Genomic DNA, 17,848 nt, shown 5'->3' on the forward strand with positions numbered 1-17,848 from the left:
TTAAATATGTTTTACATATTGAAGAATGAGTAGATGTATAAGTGTCTGGATGAAGGATTTAGTAAGTGCGTGACTGACTGTATGAGTGAGTGAGTGATTAAATGTGTCTTACTGAATGCATGGGTTAGTGACTAAACTGTCTGAATGCTGTTGTGTAAGATGCTGTATGTGTTGATCAGTAGCTATTTGAGTGGCTATATGGGTCATTGATTGGTTGCCCAAGTATTTGTATATGAGACTGTGTCTGTGTGTGGGTGACTGGGAGGTGTGGAAACAGCTGTATGGGCGGTTTACTGTGTGCATTGGTGTGTTGGTGAGTGAATGTATATCTCAGTGCTACATGTCCAAGTAAGTACATATGTAAAACACAGTGCATGTGAGAGTTGGTATATATAAATGCCTATACATGAGAGCCAGTGATTATGCAAGTGGCTGTATGGATCAATGTGTACTTGTATCAGTGATTGTTTAAGAGAGTAAGTATGTGTTAGTATATGTTTGAATAAGTAAGGTGTTGTGTGTATAACTGTATAGATGAGGAAATGGGAGTGTGATTGATTCTTTGCATGACTGACATGGATGAGTGAAAGTGTGTGAGTGTCTCTATAGGTGTATAAGTGCATATGATAGTATTGTATTGATGAGTGACTGTATGTATGAGTGATTGTATGGGTGAATGAGTGGATGTGTGTGTAGACCTAGGTTATATTAAGGTTATATTAGAGTTTGAGGAGGTGCATCGTATTATCACATGAATGATATCATCAGTGATATGATCAGTGATGTCAAATGAGATGTCATCAGTGATGTCATCAGTGATGTCATTTGAGATGTCATCAGTGATGTCATCAGTGATGTCACTGACCATGTCATGAATGATGTAATATGTGACATCATCAGCAGTGGATTGCGGGTGCGCGAAATATAGTTAGTCCAACTAACTATATAGGAGCAATTTCAATGGTTTTGTATGAGTAAAATGTCCAGCTAACTATAACACCACTAAAGCTTATAGTTTTTTGAGTGAATTTCAATGGTTTTTTAAATGCTAATACCTAACTATATATCACCTCAAACCTATGGTTTTTTCAGTGAATTTGCAAGGTTTTTTAAATGCTAATTCCTAACTATGGGGCCGATTAGGATGGAGGATTTTCCGCCTCCTCCGGGCCGGCGGAAGCCTCCTCCGGCCCGGAGGAGGCGGAAAATCCTCTGCGGAGTCACCAAAGACCCACCGCCGCATTACGATGGCTGGTGGGTCTTGGTTTCTGTCCACTGCTTTTCCACCGCGGTCGGGTTACAACCGCGGCGGAAAAGCTCTCATTTGGCTGGCAGTGTCTATCAGACACCGCCAGCCAAATTAGGAAGCATTTGTAAACATGCTTTTCCGCGGCGGTTTTTCTGCCGTGGAAAAGCATGTGCACTTTTGATTTTGGGGGCCCGTTGCGGGCCCCCAGGGTGTAGGCGGGTGGGGGGTGCAAAAATTTATGTTTGTTACAATTACTTTTAACATCCAAGAGAAGGAAATAGAATTCTTGGATACAAAAGTATACATTAAAGACAATACAATGCACACGACCCTTTTTCGCAAAAAAACCTCCACTAATAGTATCCTGCATGGGACCAGTTTTCACCCAACATCCTTGAAACTAAATGTACCATATGGAGAGTTCCTAAGGATGAAACGTAATTGCTCTGAACCATCTGAAATGGAAAACAAATTTGCAGAAACAGTTAATCGATTTTCCCAAAGAGGATACAATATGAAAACAATAAAAAGAGGAGAAATGAGAGCTCGAGAAAAAACCAGAACAGAGACACTGATAGTCAAGAAAAAAGAGGCCAATGAAACAACGAAGGAAGAAAAACCACGCCTAATATTGACATATTCAAAAGAAAGTGCAAACATCAGGAAAGCGGTCACCAAGTATTGGAGTGTATTAAAAAAGGATCCTGACATTGGAAACACGATAGGAGATGCACCTTTAATCTCCTATAGAAAAGCACCATCAATTGGTGACATTCTGGTCAACAGCCACTTCATAAATAAAAGAGAAGAAACGTGGCTAGAAAAAAGACAGAAAGGATTCACCAAGTGCACATCGTGCAAAGCATGTAAGATCGGTAAAAATCTTAAATCCATAACAGATCCAAAAGGCCAACCATTTGAAATACGAACCAAGATCACTTGTGAATCCCATTATGTTGTCTACCTCTTGGAGTGTGATTGTGGAAAGAGATATATTGGATCATCAATATGTGCCCTAAAGAAAAGAATGCTAGAACATATAAGGGCCATGCAAAACAAGGACCAAACCTATGCAATGGCAAAACACCTCATGACTCACAAAAACAAAACTTGGTTAAATGTGAGATATTCAGGACTAGCAATGATACCTGACAATGAGAGAGGAGGGAATCGCCTGCAAAGACTGAGACGTTTGGAATCCAAATTAATAATAAAATTCAAAACCAAGACCCCGCAAGGATTGAACGGGGACGAGGAGTTATATGTACATTTATGAATCAATTAAAATCCAATATCCAAAACAATCACATGACAATAAGAATGAAGGTCTCCATTGACTATGATACTTTTCTCATAAGATAACTGTTTGAATCAAAAGTATAACAATTGTACGAAATGTAAACTTGAAACTTGAACCAAACGTATTGATTCCTTTCAGTACATATTGCTTAAACCTCTAAAATGTATAGGGTTAAACTGAGAATTTATGTAAAAATTTATGTTTGTTATTTACAGTGTTTATTTTAAACAATGTCAGAGTCCTGGAACAAGTTACAAGTCAATGACCTTGGTATATAGCACTTAGCTATCACCCACCACTATGTACAGTATAATATTAGTACATACAGGCAGCAAGAGAGGTGATTTACTCGACTTGCCTTGGAATGGTTACACCACCCCAAGCCATCTGGCACTCAGCCACCAATATGCCATCGTCACAATAGTCACCTAGAAATGACTTTGATAACTTGTTAAAGTGACCTGACATGGTTGTTTCAACCAAAAAACTACCCCTCCCATAATGCATCCTAATTGCCAAATGGGCAGGAGGGTATAAATAGTAAAAAGAAATAATGGACTTGTAACTACCGTGAGCAAGAACAGTAATCTGTTTGAAACGCGTAGGTGAAGAAGTTTTTTCCTTGATGGATTAAAAAAGCTTAACCAAATCCTAGAAGAGTGCGGTGACTTATTTCAAATTGCTTTGCAAAAATATATATATTACCTACTGGCGGTCGCCAGTAGGTATATATAGTTAGGATGTTTTCCCTATGGGATTTTTGAAAATTCTATGTCTAATAACTTTGGTGTTTGTGGACAGAATTGGCTGAAATTTTCAGGAAAATGGCACATTTTGTTTCTGAGCAGCCCCTGAAAATTGGGGGGGGTTTCGTCCAGGGGGGGTCGAGAAAAAAGGGGGGTCCCAAAACGTGTTTTTAACATTGAGTTTTCCATAGGGCGGTTGGCCTCACTTTTAGCCCGAACGGCTGAATGGATTTGCACGAAACTTGGCAAAATTGTAGGGACTGGTAGCCCGATGTGCCTTTTGTAGGTCTCAATATATGTGCTCCAGTGGATTTTGAGAAATTAACGTTTAAAAAAAGATATATATCTGTAACAGCGGACCGGGCAGCGCTCCGGTTCGCGGACTTTACGCGTAACGGAACTTCGCGTAGCGAAGCTGATTGGCTCTCCGGTGTCTGTCAACATTCTAAACAGTCCGGAGCGGCCGCCATCTTGTCTCTCGGTAGGATTGAGAGACAAAAGGAGGCCAAAACAAAGGGGGAAATAACCATAAGGGGGCATAGTAGATCCTCCCTGACCCCCTAGGTTTAATGTGGAGGTTTTAAAAGGGCCCCGCGGGGCAAAAAAAAAATATTTTTTTTTTGTTTTTTTTGCGTGGGTAGCGCCCGGTCCGCGAACCGGGAAGCGTTCTGGGCAGCGTACTGCAATGAAAAATGAATGATAGACTTTTTCAAATACTGTATGTTAATTGATTGTTGGTTTTGTTGATTATTTTTTAATTTTTTTATTTTTTAAGCAATTATTTATTATTGTGATTGTGTTTCAAAATTTAATAACATTTCTAACATTTCACTGTCTGAAATGTCGTCATTTTCATTGAACATAGCTTGTAATCTATGAGGGTGTAAAATGTCCTCATTTTGAAGGAGGTCATCCACTGCTTGCACACATTGCAGTAGTTCTTGGTCCCAAGTTTCATCCATAAATTCTATATAATTTGGATCAATTAATTCTTGGCTGCTCTCTTGCAGGACAATTTGAAATGAAACTTTCTGTTCGCCTTCCATGTTGCCTGAAATTTGGATAAAAAAAATATATATTAGTAGAGATAGGGCACTGTTGGGATTAATTTTAGATAGCCATTTTTTATCAGTGAATTTATCTTTGGGCAGTGTATAGTATCAGAGTGGAAGTAGGAATATAAAAAAGTGTATGTGATTTAACGTAAGTAAATTCATAATTATAAAAGAGAAGCCTAACTCCATCCATAACTATAACAGAGAAGTCTATCTAAATCTATAACTACTACAGAGGGATAGTATATAACTATCAGAAAAAGTTTACCATATTAACTGATAGTGCACAATATAGTTCAGTTTTTAAAATAACAACTTACCTTTAGAAAGAAGTTGAAGTGATTAGTGAAAATCCAATTGAAATGTACACCAGGAAGTAGTAGTCAAAATGGCTGTGTTTCATTCTCTTCTTTTATATATATTCAGGTACATAACCAATCAAATGTCAGGTAAAAAAAAGTAGAAAATGAAAGTAACATTTTAATTGGTTGTCAATTCCAACACTTCAGATGTGTTTTGAGAAGTAATTTACCTCAGGGTATTAAGAGAGGTCTACAGGCTAAATGGCTAAATGGAATTCCAATCAAATTTGTGAAAATGGTAGGGATTGGTATGTAGTATGAGCTAATCTATATTTGGTGAAATTGTCTCCAGTGGTTTTTCTGTAAACTACTTTCCCACCTTTTTTGATGGTGCGCTTCCCAGGGAGCGACCCGGTACGCGAACTGTTGAGCGCCCCGGTTCACAAAATGGAGGGCAAATAATGTTCAGAATGGGTAGAAGGGGGCACGGTAGACTTATCTTGACCCCCTAGGTTTTGTGAGGGTGGCTGAGGAGGCTTATATGTGCGAAAAAAAAACATTTTTTTTTAAAATTTCGCGAGGTTAGCTCCCGGTTCGCGTACCGGGTAGCGCCCCGGGGAGCGTACTTTGTTGAAAATTAGTGAAAAAAGTTAGAGTAAAATAATAATTGTGAGTGATCAGATGTAGGGTAGCTCTGAGAAGAGCTTTTGGGTTTATGGTACTTATAAGTAGGTACCAATGCACAGTCTTAAATTCAGAGTGAAAATTCTGTTGCCCTCATCTGAGAAGTGAACTCCATCTCCTCTGTAGATATCTTGCATGTAGTAACGCAAGTTATTGTTGTACATGGAGCCCATTCCATGGTCTCTCATGTAAGCTGAAACAGATTTGTTTACATGCTTCCTCGACTTCTCAATTTGTGGACAAAATTGGTTTGACCACCTCCATTTCTGTCTTTGGCATATATTTGAATATACCAAGGCAGTCTGAGGAAAAAGTGCCATCAATTGCTCAAAGGTGTCCTTTAAAAGCATTTCCAGACCTACCCCAGTCAAAGTGCCCAAATCATTACCTCCACAGTGCACAATTAACAGGTCAGGTTTGGGCAAATGCATAAAGGTTTTCACCAATGGTATCAATTGGTGACATTTTAATCCTCTGTGGCCAAACCACTTAATTTCCACATCTTGTAAATTGAGGTTAGGTAATTTTCTGTTCTCAGCATACCTGTGAGCCCAGTGGATATAACTATGTCCAACAATCCAGACAGAAAACATGGTGAGAGAAGGTTCTGCTGCAGTCAGATGAAGTGTGGCAATGAAATGGCAGTTGAAAAAATGAGAGATTAAAATGAAAAAAACTGTGGAGTTTCTGTGTTAATGAAGCAGTAACAGTGATTGGTGGATTTTGATTGCTGAAAACAGAAAGTTAGGGTGCATGGATGAGTTCTTTGAAAGATGTATTTTGAATGGTCAATAAATAATCATTAAATGAAAGATTGCAGTGGATACGCAGGTGCACTGAGAGTTCAGAGTTCAATTGCAACATTGTTGTGTGAACTTGCAAACACCAGAGGTCTTGCAAGAGGTGGTTGCTATGCAGAAAAGGCATGAAATGGCAGAGGGGGGAAGGGTTTTCATTTGAAAAAAAGTGAGGGAAGAGTTTTGATTGGGTGACATGAGAGATATGTGTGAAGAATTACAGCATTTCTGTGCTTTTGATAGCTGCAGACTCTGGAGTGCATACCTTTTGCTCTGCTGAAGACAAATTGGTGTGTTTCTGAGACTGTTTTCAAACTCAAAGTATTTGCTAAGGTGAGAAAATATTTCTTTAATTTAGATAGAGAATAGTGTACTTTAAGTAGAAAATTATGAAGAAAGTTGTGTTTTTCAAATGTTGCTTTGTCTCAAGTGTTTTACAAATAGATTTTGTTTCTTTGAGAAAATGTAATTGGAGAAAATGTGAAGTATTAGTACTGACAGGGTGTTTTTCTGCAAAGCAGATGTGGAGTCTTTTCAAATTATGACTTGAGAATCGTTTTTGAGGAAAATGAATGGTTATAATATTTCTGACAAGGACATAATGGTGTATGCTTTTTTATAAGGCAATTGACTGTCTCTGATGTTATTTTTCCCATTTTAATGTAAGACCTTTCTCTGTGGCGCAAATTGCTTGTAAATATGCTCCCACCTGTGCATGGCAAATTTAGATTTTGAATGTTTGTGTTAAATAGCCATGTTAAAAGTGACCCAACCATGCTGGAAAGGCAATCAAAAAACACTTTCATGTGTCTTAAGGACATTTTAAGTCATTTCCTCATGTGCAGTGTTTTTGCACATGAGGAAATGGGAAATGACTTAAAATGTGCTTAAGACACATGAATGTGTTTTTTTAAAGCGTTTGCAATTTTTTTGGGTCACTTTTAACATGGCTATGTGACTCAAACAGTCAAAATCTAAATTCACCATGCACAGGTGGGAGCATATTTACAAGGAATGTGCTCCATGGGGAAAGGTCTTATAATGTAATATGGGAAAAATGACATCAGAGACAGTGAAATGCCTTATAGAGAAGCATACACCATTATGTCCTTGTCATAAATTTAAAAACCATTCCTTTTCCCCAAAAACGATTTTCAAATCATAATTTGAAAACACTGCACATGTGGAAATGACTTAAAATGTCCTTAATTCAAAATTTGCTATTCCTTATTTTGCGATTGCACTGAAGGATTTGCAAATTTTGCGATTTCTTAAATGCAATGTATCAAACAAAAAATATGTAAAAAATTACATTAAGGATTTGGAAACTACCACCAACTTCTAGTTTGTGGTAATTTGCGAATTCTTTTCAAAAAGCATTTTTTTTAAAAAAAACAAAAGGTGCCATATGACGCCAATACATGTCCTTAGGGCATGTATGTGCGCCATATGCCCCCAAATTTCTTTTTCAGGGGTGCAGCAGGGTGTTCTTGAGACACCATGCACCCTTGGAAAAATTCCTAATTTGCGATGAGCTAATTGCTAATCGCAAATTGCACCTTCATTCCTATGAGCCTCCTAGCCCATGGAAATGAATGGGTAATTTGCAATTAGCAATTTGCTCATTGCAAATTAGGAATGGTAAAGAATCGCTATTTATTCCTTAAAATTCGCTATTTAGGAAATGCAAAATAGTTTGATGATACATATGGCGGTTCATCTCCAACAAGATAAGAAGCTTAGGGATAGATTTATGATGACTGGCGCATCACCAGGGATGTGCCAGTCATCCTGTGCCGCTGTTCCGCCACCCATGGTGTGCTGCATTTACAATGCGGCGCAGCATGGGGCAAAAATGGCACAGATGCGTGACGTATCTGTGCTGGAAAGGTGGCGCATTGCTGGAGTTGTATCGCAAGTGCGATGCAGCTCCAGCAAGGCTCAGGGGTGCCCCATCTCCACAATGTTGCGTCAAGACCTATGCCTGCTTAAAGCAGGCGCAGGGTTTTGACGCAGCTTTCTCCTATCTGATTGTAAATGCGGCACACCATGGGTAGCAGAGCAGCGGTGCATGTTAACTGGTGCATGCCAGGGGATGGGCCATTTAACATAAATCTGCCCCTTTACATTTAAGTATGTGCAGGGGACACAGAGTCGGTGAGGCTTATCCAAGGTTAAGAAGAGATGAGTCCTGTTCACTGAAGTGGATGTTGATCCCTTGGATGATTTAAATCCTGAGGATGAAGAAGAGCGTGATGAGGATGCAGATTTGTCCGAATTATATGACATAGGGTGGGAAGCTTACCTGATTGAGCCTATGGAACTATAAACATTTATTTTTAAAATTTATAATAAATAAAAAGTAAAAGTGTAAACCGTTTAATTTAAAAATAAAGACACCTTCAAAAACAGGTTATGTGTAGTGTCTTCAATAAAATATTAAAATATGCTCATAAAATTAGATCAGATTCACATATAAAATAGGACAGGTAACATGAATATAAATTCCATTTCTTTTCTGCTATTTCTGTATTGTAAATTTGCCAAGGACTAAAAAATCTTCTATTTAAAATGTCAAGTAGTGTGTTAAGTTTTTGATCACTGTTATTGATTTACTGTTTGGTAATAGTGGTTAATAACATTTTTTAATATATTTTACCACAGATTCAACTGCAGATCATTTCAACATTTCACCATGCCAACGAAAGAAAGAGAGAGAAAGGCTGCAAAACGTCAAAGACAGCAGGCCAATCAAAAGAAGCAGCAGTCCTCTAACAAAAAGATTTGTCAAGTCACGAAGAAAGCACCGGGTAAGAGTACAAAAACATTCATAAGAAATATGTGTAGTAAAAAAAATATTACTACAGAAAATGTTTCAGTCCATAAAAAGAGAAGCAATTCAAATGGAAAGGAAAGGCCAATCAAAAATGTTACTGCTAGAGCAAGAGATAACTCTGTGCATGATAGTAGAAGGAAACAACAGTTTAGGGACATTCGTAAACGAATGTTCCGCAACAGGATAATTGGCAATTTGTTAAAAAATATTAAGAAAGGTCAACAGAAAGTGGTTTTTTATAAGAGAAAAAAAAAATTTGAGAAAGTTATTGATCAGGCATTTGAAATTAAACGTAAGTTATTTATTTTGATAATCAATAGAATTAGGAAGCTAAACAAGGCAATTTATGATTTCAAAAGAAATAGTAGATGGAAGAGAATAGTTAATCGTAGTAATTTTTGTGAAGTTTTTTCTGGAGAATGGATGCATAGTTCAAGCTCTGAGGCATTTTTTAATGAGGAGAGTTATTTCCAGGATAATGATTTGGTGCATGCAGTTGACACCAGTGGTCGTGCTTATGAAGTGAAAGATGGTTGTCCAGTTGAAAAAGAAAAACTTGTGACAACAGAGGCAGAAGAGGTGTTAGGTAATGAGGTTTTAGGAAGACGTGCTAAGGGTCCTGTGTACACCTGGAAGTGTAGTAGTATTTTTAGTGTGCGACAGGATTCCATCAATTTGCTTTGTGATTTTGTACGGTCATTTAATAAGAAAAGTTTGAAGCAGAAAATAAGGTTGTTGCAAGAATTAGATCCTTGCAGAGTGAGAGAAGTGACAGGTTTGCATGGTCATTCACTGGCTTGTCTTTCCAGGAGAGTATGCCAGAGTGTTTTTCATCATTTCAGGATGCTAGCAGTGCATCATAATAAAGTGAGGAAATTAGTTAGAATGTTGTATTATGCTAAGAGTCCAGCAATTATGCTTAAACAATTATGTGCTGCTCTTTTGCATGGTTCTGAAATAGATGTGAAGAATATATGTGAAGAAATTGAGTTTTCTTACTTTGGAAGTAAAGAGGAGAATGTTGAAATTGACGAAGAAGAAGCGGGTAATGTGGAAGATAGTGTACAGGTTTCCAGTACAGATAATTTCCAGAGGGAAATTGTCACATTTCAGGTCAAATCAAGTGAGAGGCCAAATTTCACTTGTGTGTGTTGTCGACGCACTTATTATAAGAATCAGACTAAGTTAGTGGATTTATATGCAAAAAGTGAAAGGGAAAATAATAGTGAATGGAAGGATTTCGCAACATACTTGATGGTAGAAAATTGTTTTGATTTGGGATTGGATCAACGTGTGTGTACTTATTGTTGTTGCAAATTAAATCAAAACCAGATGCCTGCTAGAGCAGTTCATAATAATCTGGAATTGGTTGAGATTCCTTCTGAATTGAAGGATTTAAATACTTATGAATCTATTTTGATTCAAAGTATCCATCCCTTTCAGGCTATTGTAAGAATGGAGCCAAAGACAGGGAAATTGCCTCCATCAGATTTACAGAGAGGATTAAAGGGAAAAGTTGTTTATTTGCCTCTAGATTTGAAGAAAAACATTAACACAATTGGAGTAGAAAAAGTGGAAGAGGAACCTCTGGTTATCTTAGTTAATGGGGTTCCGACAAAGAATAAGAAAATATGGCAAGATTTAGTAGATGTTAGGAAAGTTAAAAAGGCAACATTGTATTTGAAAAAAAATAATAAATACTATAAGAATGTATATGTTGCAGAAGAGGAAGTAAGTGAGGAAGAGGATAGCGATTTGTGTGCTGGTCAAATTGAGAAAGTAGAACCCTCTACTAGTGAAGAAATATATGGACATTATAGTGTTCATCCTTTGCATTCCAAGGAAGTCATGGGGAATGCTATTGAGTTGTTTCAAATGAAACAAGCCAAAGGGAGTCCCATTAGTGTTTGGGAGGAAAGTTTGGAAGCTCGGTGTTTCCCACAGCTTTTTCCAACAGGTCAAGGAGGAAGATATGATGAGCGACCTCATCAAATTCCTGCTTCTGAATACCGGACTTTGCGATTGTATGCAGGAGATGCTAGGTTTCGACAATGCATTCCTTATTTGTTTCATCTCCTGTTTGAAAGCGATCTGTCTGGACTGTCATATGCAGTGAACCACATCTTGAAAAGTGGTATACACATGCAAAACATCTCGGCAAGTGACTTTATGGATAAAGTCAATGTCCAAGACAGTATTTTGGATTCTCACCTGATTAATCTCATGGCGTGTCAGCGTGGATACTAATGAGTACTGGTACCGTCGTCATGGTGATTTAAAATGTATGCTGAGGAACTTAGGTACTCCCACATGGTTCCTCACTCTGAGCTGTGCCGAGTATGGCTGGGAAGACTTACTTGAATTTCTACGAGAGGCAAATGCTAACGTAGATAACATCGAATTCAAGACACCCGGAGAACTGTGCTCTTTGGATCCAGTCAATGTATGTAGGTACTTCAATCATAGATTTGAAGCTATGATGTCTTTCATCATGAATAAGAAGAATCCACCTCTTGGAGAGGTGTTGGATTTCTTCTGGAGAAAGGAGTACCAAGCAAGAGGTGCTCCTCATATACATATGCTGCTGTGGATCAAGGATGCACCTAAATTTGGAACGGATCCAGAAGACTCAGTGATGAGTTTCATCCAACAGTATTCTACGTGTGCTGTTCCAAACGCAAAGGAGAAGAAAAGCCTAAGAGAAAAAGTTCTGCGTTTCCAAAGCCATCGATGTGGAAAGTACTGCCGTCGTAAATTCCGAAACAAGGACAAGTTCTACACCAAATGTCGTTTCGGCTTTCCACGACCGGTGATTTCTAAAGGAAGAGTAAACAGTTTGATGTCTTCGCTGCGACATAATGTGATGAAGAAATCACCTAAACACACATACAATTTGAAGAGGAACGAAGAGTCCAAGTACATCAACGACTACAACCCGGTGATTTTGTCCATCTGGAATGCTAACATGGATATACAGTTTGTGGCTGATAACTGTATGGCTGTGGCTCGGTATGTGACATCTTACATCACCAAAAAAGAGAAGACAGAATTGAAGGATATGTGGGAGGACATTTCCCATGAAAAGAGCCTCAGCAAGAAGTTGTACAGTTTCAGTCTGAAGATGTTGTCGCATCGAGAAATCGGAGCGTACGAATGCTCTGACCGGTTGTCTTCAGCAAGTCTCTATGCCAAGTCCAGGAGTATCGTTTGGGCGAGTCTTGGTCTTGCTGCAACGCGTAATCGAGTTCTGAAACCTGTGCGGGAAATTGAGTATTTGGCGGAAAAGGAGCCAAACAGTACTGACATTTTGAAGACCAACATGTTGGATACATATTATCCAAATAGAAGCAGTCACCTCGACAATGTTTGTCTGTATGAGGTTCTTCAAAATTACATATTCAAGAGGAACATCAAAGAAGATACTGAGAAAGGAGTGTATGCTGTAATAGGAAGTGAGGGATGTCTGGTCAAGCAAAGAAAATGCCACTTGGTAAACCATCGAAAATTGACTGGCGAATCTCCTGAAAAAAAGGAGTTTTTCTATTTAGCACTTTTGCAACTTTTCAAGCCTTGGCGTGCAGAAGAGGAACTGCTTGGAGATTTCCTCTGTTACGAAGACTCTTTCAATGCTGCCAAGGAGACCATAGAATGTCCTGCTTTTCCCAAATATGTAGAAATGTTGAATGCGGAAATTGAGCAGGAAGCAACGATTGCAGCCGAGATTGCCAGAGACAGTTCTCAGGACAGTCAGAGTTCTGCTTCATTGAGTCAGGATCCACTAGTAGGACCTGTTATCGAAAATGAAGCTGCCACTGCTATGAATGAAGTGGAAAGAGCCATGGCACGTGCTCAGGAGGATGCGGTTAACTTAGAAGAGTTGGAAAGACAACTCAACGTTGAGCAGAGGAAAATATATGACGAAGTTACCATGCAAATTGATCATAGATTAAGTCATGACAAGAAAGAGTGCTCATGTACGTCGTTGAAGCCTGTCCGACTGTACGTGAGTGGAGAAGCGGGAACTGGAAAAAGTTTCCTCATTAAAGCAATTTCATGCTATTTGCAGGAAAGGACAGAGTCATCGCTGTCTTGTGTTGTCACCGCTCCAACTGGACTGGCAGCACATAACATTAAAGGGATTACTTTACATCGTTTACTGATGCTGCCAGTGGAGCATGACAACAAATTACAATATCACAAGCTATCTGGAGATGCTTGTTTTGAAGTTTCAAGAATCTTGAGGAAAATGAAACTTCTTATCATTGACGAAGTAAGCATGGTTTCCAATGTCATGCTTGCCTTTGTGCATTTGAGAATGCAAGAAGTTCTCAAAGCAGAGTATGATGTGTTATTTGGTGGCAAACACATCATTGTTTTCGGAGATCTTTTGCAGCTGACACCAGTGAAAGGGCAACCTGTGTTCAAAATGCTCACGCATGAAGATACCAGGAAGTGCCTAGGCAGCATTGGCAACGTCAATATATGGTTAAACTTCAATTATGCTGAACTGCATGAAAATATGCGTCAGGCGAAGGATGAAGTTTACAAGACTATTCTACAAGATGTTAGAATTGGAAAAGTGACCGAGCATGGGAAAGAAGCTTTACATGCACGATTACTGTCAAATTTATATCCAGAACAAGATGTTGTGCCTGAGAATATTTTTCAGAAAATTACTGATAAGAAATCTGGAATATGTTTGATGCCAACTCTTGCAGAATGTGCCAAATTCAACAACAAAATGTTGCATTTAGAAAAGCAAGAGATTGTGAAACTGGAAGCTATTGACAGAGTAGAGCATATGGGATCAACAATTATTTTGTCTGAGAATCTGAAAACAAAATTGGATTCATTAGAGAAGAGTATATCTAAAACTGCAGGTTTTGAAAAGACTCTGAATGTGTGCTTGAACTGCCGTATAATTTTAAGAAGGAATTTACATGTTGAAAGAGGTCTGGTAAATGGATCAATGGGTAATGTTGTTGATTTTGTAAAATACAGAAATAGAGATGGAATTGAATTTTTAAAAATTAAATTTGATGGCATTGAGGAAGTACAGCTAATTGGTCGTTGCTCTGCTAGATTTTTGCTTGTAAAAGACTTATATGTTCGCCGTAAGCAGTTTCCTGTTTGCTTGGCATATGCTGTGACAATCCATAAATCGCAAGGTTTAAGTGTAGACTGTGCATTGGTGAATATTGGCAGTTCTGTGTTCAAGGAGGGTATGGCATATGTGGCATTGTCACGAGTTAGAACTTTATCGGGATTGTACTTGATTGAGTGTGATGTCACAAACATTTGTGCGGATCTAGATTGTGTTAAGGAATACAATAGGTTAAGAAGAGAGTATGCGCCACATTTGCCTCAGTATCCTTTGTTTGAGAAACGTGTGGTAGGCCGGAAACGAAGAAATGTGACCAATACTGGGGAGGATGTAGCAAAAAGACGAAAAGTCGATGAACCTAAAATTACAAGCAGAAACAAAAAGGATTCTGTTGAAGATGTTGTTGGTTTTCAATTTGAAAACAGTTCTGGTGTCAACTGCTATGCTAATGTAGTGGTTAATGTTTTGTTTTCTCTAGAAAATGTAAAAGAAGAGATTGTGGTCAATTCTGATCAAAGATTTTGCAGTTTGTTAAATTCTGTGTTAGAGAAATGTAGCACTGATAGAACAAACATAGAAAGTGTGTCTGAAATTCGAAATCTGTTAGACAGATGTTCAGGCCAAACACAATTCTCTCAAAATGTTCAGCAAGATTGTCAGGAGTTTTTAATGTATATGCTTGATGTATTGCATGCTGAAGGTGTAGATGTAGATCAGCTGTTTGGGCTTTCTTATCAATGGCAGCATGACTGCGGGAACTGTATGGTATCAAGTACTACTAGTGTAGACTCAGAAAGATTTATATATTTAACTTTGCCAGACAGTAAATCAGTCTCCTTTAATAAGCTAGTAAAAGCAACTGATCACAACATGGAGTGTAGCCAATGTAAATCTGAAATGATGTCCACATTATTTATACGAACATATGGCCAGTATGTCATTTTAATGTTCCAACGATGTAGGCCTGATGGAACAAAATTGACAACTTTAATTAAAAATTTTGTAGCTTCGCAGTTGTCAATATCAGGAAGGACTTTTGTAACTGCAGCAATTATATATCATGACGGCCCTTCAATAACATCAGGACATTACACAGCTTATTTAAAGTCTAGAAATGGCTGGTCATTCTGCAATGATTCTGTTTTAATTTTCAAAAAGAAATTGCCATATGACCTTAAAAACTCTTACCTGGTGTTTTTAAAACCAAAATTTTAGGGAAATAATCTCGGGATGTGCTCTGTGGAATTTCAAGAAGTTCTAATGGCTCCTACACAATTTGGCCTTGAGGATAAGTGTAGTTCAGAGACATAACTTCTAACCATAAGACTGGACGTCATGGAGAAATAAGTGCACTTTGAATGAGTTCAGAAAAACTATTTCTTTTTATAAGCTAATTGAAGCAGCCAATCAAAACATAGAGTAGAGGGAATGTAAGTCTGCAATGCTGTCTACTGTTTTACATTGCTTTGTGATTAAAAGTGATGTAGAGAATTAAATAATTGTAGTACTCATAGAGGTAGTGTAAGTCTGCTTCATAGTAAGCAGTATCAGTGTCATAGGAAATGTAGAACATGACTGAGCAAGAAGGGGAAGATATTACTATTCCAGGATTGTGATAATGATCTTCAACATTTTAATTCTGAAAGTTGCAGAAATGCCAAATGACGGGATTGGCTTACAAGAAATCCAAGAGTTATAAATGGCTCTGACAAGATTTGGCCTTGTGGAAACTTGTGGTAGAGAGCAAGAAGTCATTTATTGCATGTAACATGTTTTTAAAAACGATGGAGATTTTCTTTCAGAAAGTGGCGGGTTGAAAGTAATAACAGCACAACAGAGTGTAAGCTGTTCATAGGACATCCTTTGACGTCATGGAAAGTAAGTTAACTTTAAGGAGTTCTGAATTCTGATTTGTTATGTTGTATGGGTTTTTTAAACACAATCATTTTGATTGTGGTTTTTTTTCCCCGCTGTTATATGATGAATACCTTCAAGTCACTGTTTTTAGTGAATTTTGATACATTCTGAGAACAGCAAAAATAAACCATTTAACATGTATAATTAATTCTGTACTGTTTGCATTTATGATGTATATGTAGAACTGTGTAGGAGGCATGGAGAAGGTGAGGCTTCTGTAAGTGTCAAAGTTGTTGCATGCAGTGCTGCACTTCTGCGTATTCTTTCATATGCTGGACTACATCTGCACAATGAGATACCTAAGCAAAGGAAACACAAGTGATGTGATTGTGAAATGAGCAAAATAAATTGCACGTATTTCATTTACATCACCTGTGTTTCCTATCATTACGAATCACATTGTGCAGATCAAGTTTAGGTCTGTCCAGGGAAACATAGGAGGTTTGGACTTTGTTCAAGAGTGCAGTGGACATGACTCACTTCATTGGTAGACCTTCACATGTATTATGTCCTCTATTCTCTTCAACAACTCGAAATTTCATCTGCAACCCTGAGTAGGCCTCACCTCAAACAAACCTCTGGATAGGACACATCTTATTGGCATCCTGAAGCAATCATTTAAAATTTTAGTGTCTTGCGACACTTTTCTGAGACAACAGCAATGCAAAAGATGCACCATGTTTTAAGATAGGCCTCACTTCATCTGCATCAAGATACTGTTAGTTTAAAATGTATATCTTTAGGACTGTGTAGGGGGCCTGGAGAAGCAGAAGCTTCTGTAAGTGTCAAAGTTGTTGAAAAACTGTTTGTCCTTCAATCTTTTCCCTTGTCTTTTGTAATTTTTAAATACATGTTTTAATATTTTTCAAATGTTTGTTCTCTCTTTCACAGATTGAAAGTATAAAAACAAAAAGTGAGTAATTTAACGACAATTATAAGGTAAATGTTTTGTACTCTTTTCATTACATTTCTATCACATTTAACTTCTATTAGTTCCACTGCTTCATTTCTTTAACCCTCAGTTTCCTGCCTTTGCTACTTCCCTCATTCCTTTCTCTATTACCTACTTACTCAACTCCTTCCACTCTTTTTCTCAGTCCCTCTCTTCTCATAGTTCCTCACTCTTGTTCACTCACTCCGTCTCTATTACTCTTAGTGTCTTTGACTGATCACTGTATCACTATTTGTTCATAATGCTTTCTCTGTGTAGTTGAAGCACACTAAGGGGCATATTATGAACACAGCCAATAAAATTATTGCTCTTTTTATTGGCAGAAAACTGGTGCAAAAGTGGTTTTAGTGGCAGTTTTCTGCCGCAAAAGCAGCTTTAGCGACACATTTCTGCCAATAAAAGCTGCAAAACTTTTATTGCATATGTTGATGATATGGCTCTATGTTACTTACATTTCTTTGCTGTTTCAATTAATCTTTTTCTGTTATTTTTTGTTTTCTGTTTTCTATTTCTTCTCTCTGTTATTCTTCATGTTTTAATCTTATTTTGAACATTCACTCACATTCTCCAAGAAACTCTTCTTTGTTAATGTTATACTCTCTTTTTTTTTCTTTCACTTCGTTATCTATTTTGTTTTTCACAATTATACCCTCTTCCGTCTTTTCTTCGGTAAATAGATCTATTAAACAGTATCTCTTCTTTAGTCCCTATAGCTGTCTTTCTTTTAACATCACTCTCTGTTTACTTTCCTTATACTTACTCTATTTTAAAAAAAAATTTTTTTTTGGTTAGCTCCCGGTCCGCGTACCGGGAAGCTAACCGGGAAGCGAACCAAAAGAAATAGAGCTTGCCAGAGTGCTAAACATTCTAGCAATTTTTTAATAACGGGGAGGTAGTTCTGAAAAG

Source organism: Lissotriton helveticus, chromosome 8, assembly GCF_964261635.1.
Source record: "Lissotriton helveticus chromosome 8, aLisHel1.1, whole genome shotgun sequence".
NCBI classification, from domain to species: domain Eukaryota; kingdom Metazoa; phylum Chordata; class Amphibia; order Caudata; family Salamandridae; genus Lissotriton; species Lissotriton helveticus.